The sequence below is a fragment of the Anolis carolinensis genome, unplaced genomic scaffold (genome assembly GCF_035594765.1).
Source record: "Anolis carolinensis isolate JA03-04 unplaced genomic scaffold, rAnoCar3.1.pri scaffold_7, whole genome shotgun sequence".
NCBI classification, from domain to species: Eukaryota; Metazoa; Chordata; class Lepidosauria; order Squamata; family Dactyloidae; genus Anolis; species Anolis carolinensis.
Window position 1 is genome coordinate 37,526,273 of NW_026943818.1, and position 16,288 is coordinate 37,542,560.

General features: G+C 40.5%; 1 protein-coding gene across 3 annotated transcripts in view; it reads right to left on the reverse strand.

Moving 5' to 3' along the window:
• The window catches only part of sh3gl1 (SH3 domain containing GRB2 like 1, endophilin A2), a 58,831-nt gene that overhangs the window by 22,210 nt on the left and 20,333 nt on the right, over positions 1-16,288 (reverse strand). The gene's annotated exons all lie outside the window — the stretch shown is intronic.

Genomic DNA, 16,288 nt, shown 5'->3' on the forward strand with positions numbered 1-16,288 from the left:
CAAAAATGCGTTGGATAATTCAGAACGTTGGATGAGCGAATGTTGGATAAGTGAGACTCTACTGCAGGGGTCCTCAAACTTTTTAAGCCGAGGGCCAGTCCACAATCCTTCAGACTGTTGAGGGGCCGGATTATCATTTGAAAAAAAAATAAAAACAAATTCCGATGCACACTGCACATGTCTTATTTGTAGTGCAAAAATAACAACAACAACAACAACAACAACAATGAAAGAACAATACAATATTTAAAAATAAAAATAATTTTAACCAACATACATTTATCAGGATTTCAATGGGAAGTGTGCTCCTGCTTCTGGCCAATGAGATAGTCAAGTTAATTAGGGTTGTTGTTGTTGTTGTGTGCCTTCAAGTCATTTCAGACTTTGGGTGAGCCTAAGTCTAAAATGTATTTATTTATTTACTGCATTTATTTACTACATTTGTATCACACCCTTCTCACCCCAAAGGGGACTCAGAGTGGCTTACAAATTATATGTACATACAATATATTATATTATTAGCATAGCACAATATTAGCATTATATATTACATTATTGAACTATACCACTATACTGTAATATTATTAGTAATATTATATGTAATATAGAATATATAATTAATATTATTATACGGTATTATTATTAGTGTTATATTGTATTGCATTATAATATTATTATCAATATTATATGTATATACAATATATTATATTATAAAACTGAGGGCGGGGGCCAGGTAAATGACCTCGGAGGGCCGCATCCGGCCCCCGGGCCTTAGTTTGGGGACCCCTGCTCTACTGTATATTCTTATATTGACACAGGAGACATGGTGTAGAGTGGGTCATGGGGGCTCTGTGTGCCAAGTTTGGTAGTGATTCCTCATTGGTGGGAATTGCAGGGTTCTGAGGAAGTGAGTGAAGGTATTGCAAATCCCATCGTCCATTCAAGTTGCCATTCCTTGTTCTTCCCTGCAGGCTTCGCTGCAATGCAATCCAACCCATGCTGAGCAAGGAGGAGGGATTTCTTCTGACTTGGGATGACTTGGGTCGGAAAGAACTTGAGGTTTTTAAAATATTCCGGTGCGGAAAGAAGCGCAAAACACATGCGAGGTTTTGCTGATGTGCACAGGGCGTGTTCAGGAAAAACTGGGACGCAACCTATGCTAAAGAAACACAAAAACACTCCACAAAAATTAAAAGTTATCTCATCACTCCTGGCTGGAAAGCTGACTCTGGGTTTGTTTGGCTCGAATGAAACCCAGGAGTGGATTACAGAGAGATTGGAAGGAGACTGAAGTGAGTCAGATGAAGCCTCTCCCTCTCTCTCCCTGGAGGAAACGTGGCTTTGGGACTCAGTTGGGGGTTGAAGTTGTGCAATTCTATATCTATATCTATATAATAAAATTCAGTGTTTGTATGTGTGTATGTATGTTTGTATGTGGGTATGCGGGTATGGCCACCATATCACAAGGTCACTGTGACCACCAGGAACGAAGGACCTCGCCCAAACTTGACACGCTTAATCTCCATGACACACTTTACGTCCTGGTGCCGTTTGCAAGACGATGGACCATGGGTGATGGGATTTGTAGTACTTTCAATCGCTACGAATCCCACAGGCCACTGCGATGCCCACCAGTGACAGAAACTGGACCAAACTTGGCACACAGAACCCCCATGACCCCCTTTATGTCCTGGTGCAGATTGGGGGAAAATGGACCGTGGATGATAGGATTTCCAGTACCTTCACTCACTTCCTGACACAACTGCGACTACCAGGAATGACCATGGGGGAAAATGGACCGTAGATGATGGGATTTCCAGTACCTTCACTCACTTCTTGACACGACTGCGACTACCAGGAATGACAGAATAGGACCAAACTTGGCACACATATCCTAAATGGCACACTTTACATGCTGCACCACTTTGGGGGAGAATGGACCAAGGATTATGGGATTTGCAGTACTTTCAAACACTGTGTCTCTGACAGATCACTGTTAGTCTTAACACAACAGATCAGGACCAAACTTGGCCCACATACCCCCCATGACCCAATTTACATCCTGGTACAGTTTGAGGGAGGACATACCAAGGATAATGGCACTTGCAGTACCTTCAGTCACTTCCTGACACCACTGCTACTACCACAAATGACTCATCAAGACCAAACTTGGAACACAGAGCACCCATGACCCACTCTATACCCTGGTACAATGGACCATGGATGATGGGAATTGCAATACCTTCACTCACTTCCTGAGAACATTGCAACCCCCACCAATGCCTGAACAAGACCAAACTTGGCACATAGAACCACCATGTCCTACTCTACACCTGGGTGCTGTTTGGAGGGGGATAGACCAGGCACGATGGGACTTCCAATACCTTCACTGGCTTCCTGAGAGCACTGCGACTCCCACCAACGACGGATCAGTACCAAACTTGGTACACAGAGGCCCCATTACCCACTCTACATCCTGGTGTGGTTTGGAAGAGTTTGGACCATGGATGATGGGACTTCCATGTAGGAGTTGTACTTTACCTGCACCCACTGAACCCCGCTGACCATAGACCTAGACTAAACTTGGAACACAGGCAAACAATGCCTTTCTCAAATGACCCGGGCACCGCCAGGTCCCCAAGCTAGTTAATAATAAAAGGAACCCTCGCCAATACAAATTTGCATATAGAAAAGTGAAAATGTGTATATACTAGCTTGCGTATTTGGCATTGAACGGGTTATTTGAAAAAGTCAAATTTTATTGTACAAAATGCATTAGGTTGTGGGTGAAATACAACTCACATCACGCCAGTTGGTGGGAGTCGCAGTGCTCTGAGGAAGTGAGTGAAGGTATTGCAAGTCCCATTGCTCATGGTCCATCCTCCTCCAAACAGCACAAGGGTGTAGAGTGGATCATAGGGACACTGTGTGCCAAGTTTGGTAGTGATTCATCATTGGTGAAGCCAACTTGCGGGCACACAACAACAACAACAACAACAACAACAGCAACAACAATCCTAATTAGCTTGACTCACTCCTCGTCCAAAACCAGGCCCACACTTCCCATTGACATATTGGTGCATTTATGTTGGTTGACATTGTTCTTTGTTGTAAAATAATGTACCATATATACTCGAGTATAGGCCGACCCAAATATAAGCCGAGGCACCTAATTTTACCACAAAAAACTGGGAAAACACTGACTCCAGTATAAGCCGAGGGTGGTAAATTTCAGAAATAAAAATAGATACCAATAAAATTACATTAATTGAGGCATCAGTAGGTTCAATGTTTTTGAATATGTACATCAAGCTCAAATTTAAGATAAGACTGTCCAACTCTGATCCAATCATTATTCTCATTTTCTTCAATGTAAATGTGCTTATGTATCCTTTTAATAATAATAGAGTAAAATAATACATGTAATAATAATAATAAATACAGGAAAATAATACATGTACAGTAGAGTCTCACTTATCCAACATAAACGGGCAGCAGAACGTTGGATAGGCGAATATGTTGGATAATAAAGAGGAATTAAGGAAAAGCTTATTAAACATCAAATTAGGTTATGATTTTACAAATTAAGCACCAAAACATCATGTTATACAACAAATTTGACAGAAAAAGTAGTTCAATATGCAGTAATGCTATGTAGTAATTACTGTATTTACGAATGATTTATTGAAAACATTGACTACAAAACTGCTTGGATAATCCAGAATGTTGGATAAGTGAGTGTTGGATGAGTGAGACTCTACTGTAATAATAAACAGAGTAAAATAATAAATGCAATAATAATAAGATCAGAGTGAAATGATAATGTATTCATAATGATAATAATAATAATAATAATAATAATAATAATAATAATAATAATAATAATTAGCGTAAAATAAATGTAATAGTAGCAACAATAATAGAGAAAAATAATAAATGTACCATATATTCTCGAGTATAAGCTGACCCAAATATAAGCCAACCAGGACCCTCACCCGAGTATAAGCCGAAGGGGGCTTTTTCAGTCTTACAAAAGGGCCGAAAAACTAGGTTTATACTCGAGTATATATACAAGTACTCTTTTGTTGTTGTTTTTTGCACTACAATAAGATAGGTGCAGTGTGCGTAGGAACTCGGCTTAAAAAATTTGAACCCTGTTTTACACCATCAACAAATACTAAAAGTATTCCCGCTCTTCCTTATCCAGAGCTATTTTTGACTTGCGAGAAGCAAACAGGCAAGCGGTGTGTTTTTCCCCTGAATGCGGGCTATTAATGATTAATCAGGCTATTATCGAATCGCTTTCATAGATGACGACGGGCTCCGCCTAATTAATTCCATTGCTCCCCAACTGCTGCCGTAGGTTTCATCCGCCCTGCTGATCCCATGGGAGGGGAAAGCATTGGCCTTGTGCCGGTTGAGCTCGAAAAACCACCATTCAGTGCTCTTCACCCTATTATTATTACTGTATATACTCGAAGATAAGTTTTTCAGCCCTTTTTATGAGCTGAAAAAGCCTCCCCCGTCTTATAATCCGGTCCAGGCCGGCAACAGAGCCTGCAAGCTATTGCTTGCAATATGTGATCTATTTCTCTCTTTTCCTCCCTTAATCAGTGTGTTTTCTTTTGCAAAGCCTCTCTTGCTCTTAATCAAGGGAATGTTTTGAAAAGGGAAAGATGCCCTTGCAAGTCAGGAAGAAGAAAAATATATATTCATTCATCTTACCAAAGCATTTTCCCCTGAAATATTTGTTAAACTCTCCTATAGATATATAAGCATTAACTCCTTGCAAGCTTTTGCAATCTCTATGTACCGTATATACTCAAGTTTAAGCTGACCCGAATAAAAGCCGAGGCACCTGATTTTACCACTAGTATTGAACTAGATACACCCAATATGGAGAAATGGCTCAATAAAATAATGGACACGATGAATATGGACATATTAACACAAAAACTAGCACAGGATAGAGCACCAGATAACAAAACAGACTGGAAACCTATGAGCCAAATATAAGCTGAAGCACCTAATTTTACCACAAAAAAACTGGGAAAACATACAGCTCAAATTTAAGATAAGACTGTCCAACTCTTATCCAATCATTATTCTCATCTTCTTCAAGGTATATAATAATATAATAATAATAAAACTTTATTTATAACCCGCCACCATCTCCCCGATGGGGACTCGGGGCGGCTTACATGGGGCCATGCCCAGACACCATACAATATAACAAAATAAAACAATATATCATAACACAATATAATAGTACAAAAATAATCATATACATTACAACACAAATCAGAGCAGACAGGGCGGGCCACATGAACATTTAATTAAAAACTCGGGAGAGAGAGGCATATAAATAAAGAGAACAGGGGTATAAGATGGAACAGTCCAAACAGTCCAAAGGATAAAATCCAAGGGGAGTAATCAAAAAGGTATATAACATTTACTCCCCGAAGGCACATCGAAAAAGCCATGTTTTTAGATCTTTCTTAAAAGCCAATAAGGTGGGGGCTTGCCTGATCTCAGAGGGCAATGAATTCCACAGTCGGGGGGCCACAGCAGAAAAGGCCCTCTCTCTCGTTCCCACTAGACGGGCCTGGGATAAAGGCAGTGACGAAAGAAGGGCCTCCCCGGATGAGCGGAGGGATCGAACAGGTTTATAATAGGAGATACGGTCATATGTGCTTATGTATCCTTTTAATAGTAATAGAGTAAAATAATACATGTAATAATAATAATAATAAATACAGGAAAATAATACATGTAATAATAAATAGAATAAAATAAGAAATGCAATAATAATAATAATAATATCAGAGTGAAATAATAAATGTATTATTAATAATAAAATAGAGTGAAATAAATGTAATAGTAGAAACAACAATAGAGAAAAATAATAAATGTACCATATATTCGAGTATAAGCTGACCCAAATATAAGCCAACCAGGACCCTCACCCGAGTATAAGCCAAGGGGGGCTTTTTCAGTCTTAAAAAAGGGCCGAAAAACTAGGCTTATACTCGAGTATATACAGTACTTTTACATTTGTATCTATCTATATATAATAATTTTATATATGAATTTTCCCCTCATATGTTTGCAGGTCTTTGCAAATCCTTTATACATATAGATCCATGTACCTATGTATCTGTAGCCATACATATACATTATTTTTATATATGAATTTACCCTCATATGTTTGCAAGTCTCTGCAAATCCTATATAGATATAATTATCTATATAAAGAGAGATGTCTGGATAGATATGAATATATTCTTACCTACCTACATATAGGGCTTGCAAATATTACAGGGGGGAAATGAACATGCAAATATATATAGAGATGTCTAGATAGATATGAATATATATACAGTAGAGTCTCACTTATCCAACATAAACGGGCCGGCAGAATGTTGGATAAGTAAATATGTTGGATAATAAGAAGGGATTAAGGAAAAGCCTATTAAACATCAAATTAGGTTATGATTTTACAAATTAAGGACCAAAACATCATGTTTTACAACAAATTTGACAGAAAAAGTAGTTCAATACGCAGTAATGCTATGTAGTAATTACTTACGAATTTAGCACCAAAATATCATGATGTATTGAAAACATTGACTACAAAAATGCATTGGATAATCCAGAACGTTGGATAAGTGAGACTCTACTGTATATATGGCTTGCAAATATTGTAGGGGAAATGCACACACACACGCAGAGGGGATTTGCAAATGTGAAATGCATATGTGAAATTAGTATCTATAATTATAGATCTATATCTAGCTCTGCATTGTTTATATAAGAATTGAATGTTTGCCTGTTACTATGTTGGAAGCTGGCCTGAGTCCCCATGGGGAGATAGGGAGGGATCCAAACAAAGTTTTTATTATTATTATTATTATTATTATTATTATTATTATTATTATTATTATTATTATTATATTATGACACAGCAAACAAGATAGATATGCTGGATTTCATATCACAAAATCCCAAGTCGAACACTTCCCAAGTGTCTAGGACTGTGTAATGTATTTTTGGATGATGCGCGCAGATCCCAGCAGGGTGGCCTTTTGCAGCTGGCAGGTCGTAATTTTGTCAATGTCTATTTTTTCCAAATGCTGGCTGAGATCTTTTGGCACGGCACCCAATGTGCCCATCACCACTGGGACCACCTGCACTGGTTTCTGCCAGAGTCTTTGAAGTTCAATCTTGAGGTCATGAGAGTGGCTGAGTTTTTCCTGTTGTTTTTCGTCAATGCGACTGTCACCTGGGATGGCGACATCAATGATCCAAACCTTTTTCTTTTCCACAACTGTGATGTCTGGTGTGTTGTGTTCCAGAACTTTGTCAGTCTGGATTCGGAAGTCCCACAGTATCTTTGCGTGCTCATTTTCCAATACTTTTGCAGGTTTCTGATCCCACCAGTTCTTTGCTGCTGGGAGGTGGGACTTGAGGCATAAGTTCCAATGAATTATTTGGGCCACATAGTTGTGCCTCTGTTTGTAGTCTGTCTGTGCAATTTTCTTACAGCAGATGAGGTTATGATCCATGGTTTCATCGGTTTCCTTGCACAGTCTGCATTTTGGGTCATCAGCTGATTTTTCGATCTTGGCCTTAATTGCATTTGTTCTGATGGCTTGCTCCTGGGCTGCAAGGATCAGGCCTTCTGTCTCCTTCTTCAGGGTCCCATTCGTGAGCCAGAGCCAGGTCTTCTCCTTATCAGCTTTTCCTTCAATTTTGTCAAGGAACTTTCCATGCAGTGTTTTGTTGTGCCAGTTGTCAGCTCTAGTTTGTAGTGTGGCTTTCTTGTACTGGTTTTTTGTCTGCTGTGCTTTGAGGAGTTTCTGATTTTTGACTTCAATCAAAGCAGGTTCTTCACTTTGCTTTACATCTTCTGCCAGGGCATGTTCTTCTTCTTTGACTGCTTGTTTGACTTGTAAGAGTCCTCTGCCCCCTGATCTTCTAGGCAGATACAGCCGGTCAACATCACTGCGAGGGTGCAGTGAATGTTGAATGGTCATGAGTTTTCTTGTTTTTCTGTCCAAATTGTCCAGTTCCATCTGTGTCCAGTTTATGATGCCAGCAGTATATCTTATGACAGGTATGGCCCAGGTGTTTATGGCCTTGATGGTGTTGCCTCCATTGAGCTTGCTTTTGAGAATTTTTCTGACCCTTTGTGTGTATTCTTTGCTGACCACAGTCTTCACATGTTCATGCTTGATGTTGTCCAGCTGTAATATGCCCAGATATTTATAGGCCTCTGGCTGGTGACACTTTATTGTTTGGCCATTAGGCATATTTATGCCCTCACTTTCAATGATTTTTCCCTTCTTCAATGCCACTGTCGAACATTTGTCCAAGCCAAACTCCATGCTGATATCAGTGCTAAAGATTCGGACAGTGTTAGTCAGAGACTGGATTTCAGTTTCCGTTTTCCCATACAGCTTCAGGTCATCCATGTACATCAGATGTGAAATTTTGTGAGAATTCTTAGATGTTTGATAGCTGAGATTTGTTTTTTGTAAGATTGTTGACAGAGGGATCATGGCAATAATGAAAAGCAGAGGGGACCATGAGTCTTCCTGGAAAATTCCTCTTCTGATGTTGACAAGTCCATACCTTTCATTTCCAACAAACAGTTCAGTTTTCCAGTGCTCCATCATGTTTTCAATAAAGGTGCCAACGTTTTAACTAATCCCAATGGCGTCCAGGCACTTGATGATCCAGCTGTGTGGGAGTGAGTCAAAGACCTTTTTGTAGTCAATCCACGTCATGTGAAGATTCATTTTGTCAATCAATAACTGGTCTTTTGTGCCCCTGCTTTTCCGTTTGTTGCCTTTCTGTTCATCTGGCAGGATGTTTTTTTCTTCAAGATAGTCTTGAATTCTGTCAGCTATGATGCCAGTCAGTAGTTTAAACATAGTGGGCAGACACGTTATTGGCCTGTAGTTTCCTGGTGCTGCTCCTTTTGCTGGATCCTTATGTTTCAGGTATGTTCTTCCAGTTGTTAGCCATTCACTGATACTTCCTTTCTGCAGCATCTCATTGAATTGTTGGGCCATTTTTCCATGTAAACTAATCAGATGTTTGAGCCAAAATCCATGAAGTTGATCACTACCAGGCGATGTCCAGTTCTTGACTTTTTGCACTCGTTTGCTGATCATTTCAGTTGTTATTTCCATCTGTTCCATTTTGTTCTGTGAGAATTTTCTTTCAAACTCCTTTATCCACCCAGCGTTTTTGTTGTAGTTCTTATTATTTTCCCAAAGCTCTTTCCAGAACTTCGTTGTTGCAGTTTTCTCTGGCTTTATGGTTACTGTGTCTGTTGTTTGGTTCAGGCTCCGGTAGAACCGTCTTTGGTCTGATTGAAACAGTTGATTTTGTCTGTACTGGATGATTCTGGCTTCATATCTTTCAATTTTTCTGGCTGTTGCTGTAATTTGTTCTTTCACAATTTCCAAAGCTTCTTCAATTTTTCTGGTGTTCAGCCAGTACTTTCTGATCAGGTATTGCTTGATTTTGTCATTCTTCAATTTCTTCTCTTTCATATTTTTCAGGTTACTTGCATCTGATCTAAGTTTCTTGATTTTCAACTCTAGCCTGACCTTCCACTTTGGTTTTCCAGTCGATTTTCTTTGGGGCTGCCTTGGTTGTAGGAGCCCAAGCTCTTCTGTTACTATCACTGCTGCACTGTAGGCATACTGGTTTGTTTGTTCAATTGATGTTATTTGGACAGTGGAGAGTGCTGCATTCACATCTTTCATGAGAGGCGCCAGGTTTCTCTTGGGCACTGTTTTTAGAGTTGGGAGCCGCTGTCTTATTGCATTTGCTGCAGCATGAGCCATGATCTTATCCTTGAGCTCTTGTTGTCTTGCTGTCAAGGTTCCTGGTGGTTCGACAGGTGTTTCAAGTGCTGGTTCATGAAATTCTTGCAAAAGCGCCACACTTTCTTCTGGTTCAATCTGTTCCACCATTCCAAGTGTTGCTGGAGTCTCTGCTGCTGTCTGTGCTGTGGTCTGATGGTAATTTGCTTTGCAGATTTTCTGGATTTCTTCGAGTTCAACTTTACTGAACACTTTGTTTCTGATTATGAATCTTTGTTGGTCAGCCAGTCGGGGTTCTGTTATCTGTGAGTCAGGGTACTCTTGTTTCCATAGCTGATGCATCCTTTTTTGGTAGCCGCGCTTTTTAGGTTCAGAGTTGTAATAGCATTTCATGACTGTGCGGTTTTCTGGCATTGTATATTTCTGCCGCTTCTGTGACTGTTCATTTGGGTTTTGATGATTCCGTAGCCCACTTGTCGATGGATGTCCAGAATCAGCAGCATCCACCGCGGTCCTTTTTATCCAGGGCGACGACCGAGCCAGTATAGACTTCGTTTGGGTTTGCTTCTCCATATGCTAATGGGTTAGGTGCACTTGGTTGCATTCCTCCGCTGAGGCCTCTCTGGCTTGGTTGGACCTGCCGGTAGTTACACTACCGCCAGCACAGCCCTCAGCATCCTCGGAATGGCTAAGCCCCCCATTATTATTATTATTATTATTATTATTATTATTATTATTATTATTATTATTAGGTTATTGTTGGTACCATATTGTTTTTGTTGCCCCTACTTTTCCACTTATAGAGCTAGTTTATTGCTTTTCTTTGAAATATGGTAAATATTCAAAAACATTTAACCTACTGATGCCTCAATTAATGTAATTTTATTGGGATCTATTTTTATTTCTGAAATTTACCACCCTTGGCTTATACTGGAGTCAATGTTTTCCCAGTTTTTTTATGGTAAAATTAGGTGCCTCGGCTTATATTCGGGTCAGCTTATACTCGAGTATATACGGTATATTAACAGACACAGACGGAAGATTACAACACAGCCTTCAATCCACTCGTCAGCTGACGCCAACACCATGAATTTCAATGGGTTTCCTTAAGCAAGGACGACTCAGAGGTGTTTTTCCAGTTCCTCCTACTGACATAGAGCTATTGGCCGTCATGGGCGTTCTCCCATCCAAACATCAACCAGGGCTGACTCTGCTTGGCCTCCAAGATCAGACCACATTGAGTGCCTTCATGTCACCTGATGTTTTTCGGCGGCGCCATGAATTTTAATGGGTTGACTTAAGCAAGGACGACTCAGAGCTGTTTTTCCAGTTCCTCCTTCTGACATAGAGCTATTGGTCATCGTTGGCGTTCTCCCATCCAATTACCAACCAGGGCTGTCTCTGCTTCACCTCCAAGATTCGGCAGGATTTGGTGCTTTGAGGATAGGAGAGAATAGGACAGGTGAAACACACCTGTCAGTTTAAAACTGGGCACCAAAACATGCAAGATTAAATATCGATGCATGCCCTAGAGCAGTGATGGCCAACCTATGACACGCGTGTCAGCACTGACACGCCTAGCCATTTTTGCTGACACGCTGCCGATTGCAGATTGATTGGATGACTAATGTATTTTGTGGCCAAATTTGGTGTGATTTGATCCAGTGGTTTTGTTGTTTACTCCATGGGAATTATGCACATTATATTTATGTGTATACATATATATATATATATATATATATATATATATATATATATATACTATCTATACCCAGTCACGCGTTGCTGTGGGGTTATCTGGTGGTGTTGGTGAGAAATTGTTGAGGTAGTGGTGGTATTGAATGTCTGTTGTATGGTTGTCTTTATGTTTAGTATGCATTTGGTTGTTTGTGTAGTGTGAAAGTCGTGAGGGTAGAGGGGGTCTATGTCCCTGTGTAGTATTCTATAGTATTTATACGTTGTCCATGTGTTGTGAATGCTTGGATTGTGTCCTGCTGCATAGTAGAAAGGGTTGGGCTGGATGGCGCTTAGGGGTCTCTCCAAACTGTTGGATCCTATGCTTCTATTATTCTTATCATCATCATCATCATCATCATCATCATCATCATCATCATCATCATTATGTAGAGGCTGGATGGCCATCTGTCAGGAGTGCTTGGATTGTGTCCTCCTGCATGGCAGAAGAAAGTTGAGCTGGATGATCCTTAGGGGTCACTCTAAACCTTAGGATTGTATGATGTTGTTGTTGTTATTATTATTATTATTATTATTATTAATAGTAGTATTGAGTAGTAGTAGTATCGGCTTATACTCAAGTATATACGGTAGTTTCCTCCCATATATACAATGTGGAGGACACAGGTTGCTTCAATATTTAACTCTTTCTTGTCATCCATTCCACCACCGGTGAACTTTGCTACCCCGTGGAAGCTTTTGCTTGTATTCTGTCTTTATTCCCAGCCTCCTCTTCCTTTGCAATTCGTGTTTTTCGCATTTTTGTTATTAAAAAATGTGCACATCCCCCTTTTCAGCGGCAGCTTCCTTTCCCTGCATCCCATCAAACTGCAAACCCATCGTTTTTCAGAGACCGTCTCTTGTTGACAGGAAACAGAACTAGAAGTGTAAGCTGGTCCTCTTTCCAGCTATAAAGGAGTGCGTTTCAAAGCCAAAACACTAAAGTAGGGGCCATAGATGTGTGTGCAGTGCGCTTCTCTCATGTTGCACCTCAGCGCTGGTTCACCTTGCTCTTAACACACACTCCACCACAGCAGACTTGGTTTTTACAGTTTATTGATAAAAGATAGCAAAATCTGAATAAATAGCAGTAAACAAAGCAGTAATCCAAATGCAAAGGCAATCTGTAGTATATAGTTCAAAGTTTCTAATATAGCAAATCAGTCCTGAAAACAAGGCAGCATGAACTCCAAAATGCAATCCAAAACATAGGATGTAAGCATGAACAAAAGAATTATATTCCATGAGCATAGACAAGGCAGGAACTTAGCTTCCTAAATCAACATTGCTTCGTCTGAAATCTTTCCGTTTCTCCCTATTTAACCATGCTTACAGGCGAAGAAAGCATTACTTTGTCCTTGAGTTCCCACACATTTACCAGCTATTCAGCTTTTCTGAGACAATGAACTCTTGATGTTCTGAATCCTGTGAAAGGTCACCCTTATCACCCGGGCTGTGGCGCAGGCTGGTGAGCAGCCTGCTGCAATAAATCACTCTGACCATGAGGTCATGAGTTCGAGGCCAGCCTGTGGTGGGGTGAGCACCCGTCAATTAAAAAATAAAAAATAGCCCCTGTTCGTTGCTGACCTAGCAACCCGAAAGATAGTTGCATCTATCAAGTAGGAAATAAGGTACCATTTATAACATGGGGAGGCAAATTTAACTAGTTTACGATGTAGGAATGAGGAAGTGCCATCACAGTGGATTATGAAGTAGCTGCTTCCCCCGTGGCCAGAATCGAACATCCCCTCACAAGAAGGTTAAATTGCCTCTGCTTCTGTTTCTGTCTCGGTTCTATGTGTATATGGGCATTGAATGTTTGCCCTATATGTATATAATGTGATCCGCCCTGAGTCCCCTTCGGGGTGAGAAGGGCGGAATATAAATACTGTACATAAATAAATTATCACAAACTTCAGCATCCCTGCTAGCCTGCGGCCTCTCTGACAATTCAGAGCCTTCAACATTTCCTTGGTCAGCCTGCATAAACCCAAATCCCCCTTCATCATGAGACTGAACCACAACACTCCTGACGTTTCGCCCACATCTATGGCAGGCATCCTCAGAGGATGCCACATTGAGGAGGGGGCAGGCTTGTTTTCTCCGGTCCCAAAGACAAGGACACAAAAGAGCAACGGATTCAAATCTCATCGAAAAGAGATGCCACTGAAACATTCGAAAGAACTTGCAGAGGGTCAGAGCTGTTTCATAGTGGAATGTGTGTGCGGTAGAGTCTACTTCTCTAGAGGCTTTTAAGTAAAGCTTGGACGTATATATAAAATATAGTATAAAAAAAAGGAGAGATAGTTTTGGAAACTGTTATTAGAGAGACACCTCTTTGAGGAATATAGTTAAGAGCCTTCATGGAAGAAGGGCTAAGAACAATATTGAGACTCCATAGTTTAGCGTGCTGGTGTCAAGTAACAGGAGAAAAGGGTTTTATAGACCTGAACTATACTCCTGTATGAAAACACACATCTCCACAGAATTCAAGTTTATAAATCACTAGCTGTGCCCGGCCACGTGTTGCTGTGGTGTAGTATGGTGGTATGGGAAATAAAGTATTGAGGAATTGGTGGTAGTTAAGGTAAAGGGTAAAGGTTTTCCCCTGACATTAAGTCCATTATAAATGGGTTATATAGCTGTGTGGAAGGGCCTTGAGTTTACACTGCCATATAATCCAGTTAAAATCAGATAATCTGTATTTTATAGGCAGTGTGGAAGGGGCCTAAGTGAGGCCTAACTCTGACTGTTCCTTGGGCTGAGTGGGTTGCTAGGAGACCAAGTGGGCGGAGCTTAGCCTTCTAACTGGCAGCAATTGAATAAAAACAATTATTCATCTCCCTCTAATTAGGACTTTATTTTTCTTTTCTTTTTGTTGTATGAACATAGAGGCATGGATGAGGGGTTATGCTGCCAAGTTTAGTGTTTCTGGGATGTGTAGTTTTGTTGTTTTGTCCTAGGCCGAAATTTCATTACCCTTTTATATATATAGATTCTTTGTAAGAGTTAAGCCTAATCTTTTATAGAAACCACTACACATCTTTACTGTTTAAGAACAAGTAAATAACAACTTCTTGTTTTTCCTCAAAAAAAGGTAAAGCTTGGACGTCCATCTGTCGGGAGGACTCTGATTATGTGTTTCCTGCATGACAAAACGGACAGAATGGACTCTAAGAGTCACTGATGCTAAGGCAGTTCAGCAAAAAGCAAGGAAGCCATACAAGAGTTTTCCCTGCATCTGCCTTTTTGAGCTCTGCACTCAAAGCGAAGTTCGGCCAGGAATGCAGAATGAGTGGGAGGGAGGGACGGAGTTCCCCCTTGACACACTTGGCCCAGGCCTTAAGCTGGGGGCGAATGGAGGAAGTTGGGGAAGGGGGACGGTAATGGACAGAAGCGGTCCCATCGCATACATAGTACGTGGAGAGGGATTTGAACACCTCAGCACAACGAAAAACATCGGTGGCTTGCTCAGGACATTGGAAGTGGTCTCAATTTCCTTTCTCCAAGCCCCAGGAAGGCCTTTGCACTCGGAACAGTTAGAATAAAGTCCACCCTCTGCATTGGCTGGGCTTCGGCTCACAAGCCTTCCTGTGAAAGTATGCAAATGATTATCTGATTTGAACTGGATTATATGGCAGTGTAGATTCAAGGCCCTTCCACACAGCTATATAACCCAGAATGCCAATATATATTCACAATCTTTAGGAAATAACATACACTAACTACCACCAATTCCTCAATACTTTATTTCCCAGCAACGAATGGCCAAGCACAGCTAGTATAATAATAATAATAATACACTATTATAATTGTAGATTATATATTACACTAGCTGTGCCCAGCCATGCTTAGCTGTGGCGTATGGGAATCCTTTGTTGGCCAGGTTGAATAGTAGTGAATAGCCTTGCAGCCTCAAAGCCTGGCCGCTTTCTCCCCTGCGGAATCCTTGGTCGGCCAGTTTGAGTAGCAATTAATAGTCTTGGTGTGGCAGGTTTGAATGCTGCAATTAGGCACCTTGATTAGCATGTAATGGCCTTGCAGCTTCAGAGCCTGGCTGCTTCCTGCCTGGGGGAATCCTTTGCTGGGAGGTGTTAGCTGGCCCTGATTGTTTCCTTTCTGGAATTCCCAATTTCCCTGCTTTCAGAGTGTTGCTCTTTATTTACCATCCTGGTTTTAGAGATTATATTGTTCTGTATTATTCTACCACAGTAATTATTTCATATTATATTTATAACCTTATATGATCTGCTTAGAACTTGATTATATGAGGCCCCTTCTACACAGCTGTATAAAATCCACACTGAAGTGGATGATATGGTAGTGTGGACCCAAGATAATCCAGTTCAAAGCAGATAATACAAGATTATAAATGGGTTATATAGCTGTGTGGAAGGACCTTGAGTCTACACTGCCATATAATCCAGTTCAAATCTGATAATCTATATTTTATAGGCAGTGTGGAAAAGGCCTAACTCTGCCTGTCCCCTGGGGTGAGTGGGTTGCTAGGAGACCAAGTGGACGGAGCTTAGCCTTCTAACTGGTAGCAATTGGATAAAAACAATTATTACTCTCCCTCTAATTAGGACTTTATTTTTCTTTTCTTTTTGTTGTATGAACGTAGAGGCATGGATGAGGGGTTGTACTGCCAAGTTTAGTGTTTCTGGGATGTGTGATTTTGTTGTTTTGTCCTAGGCCGAAATTTCATTACCCTT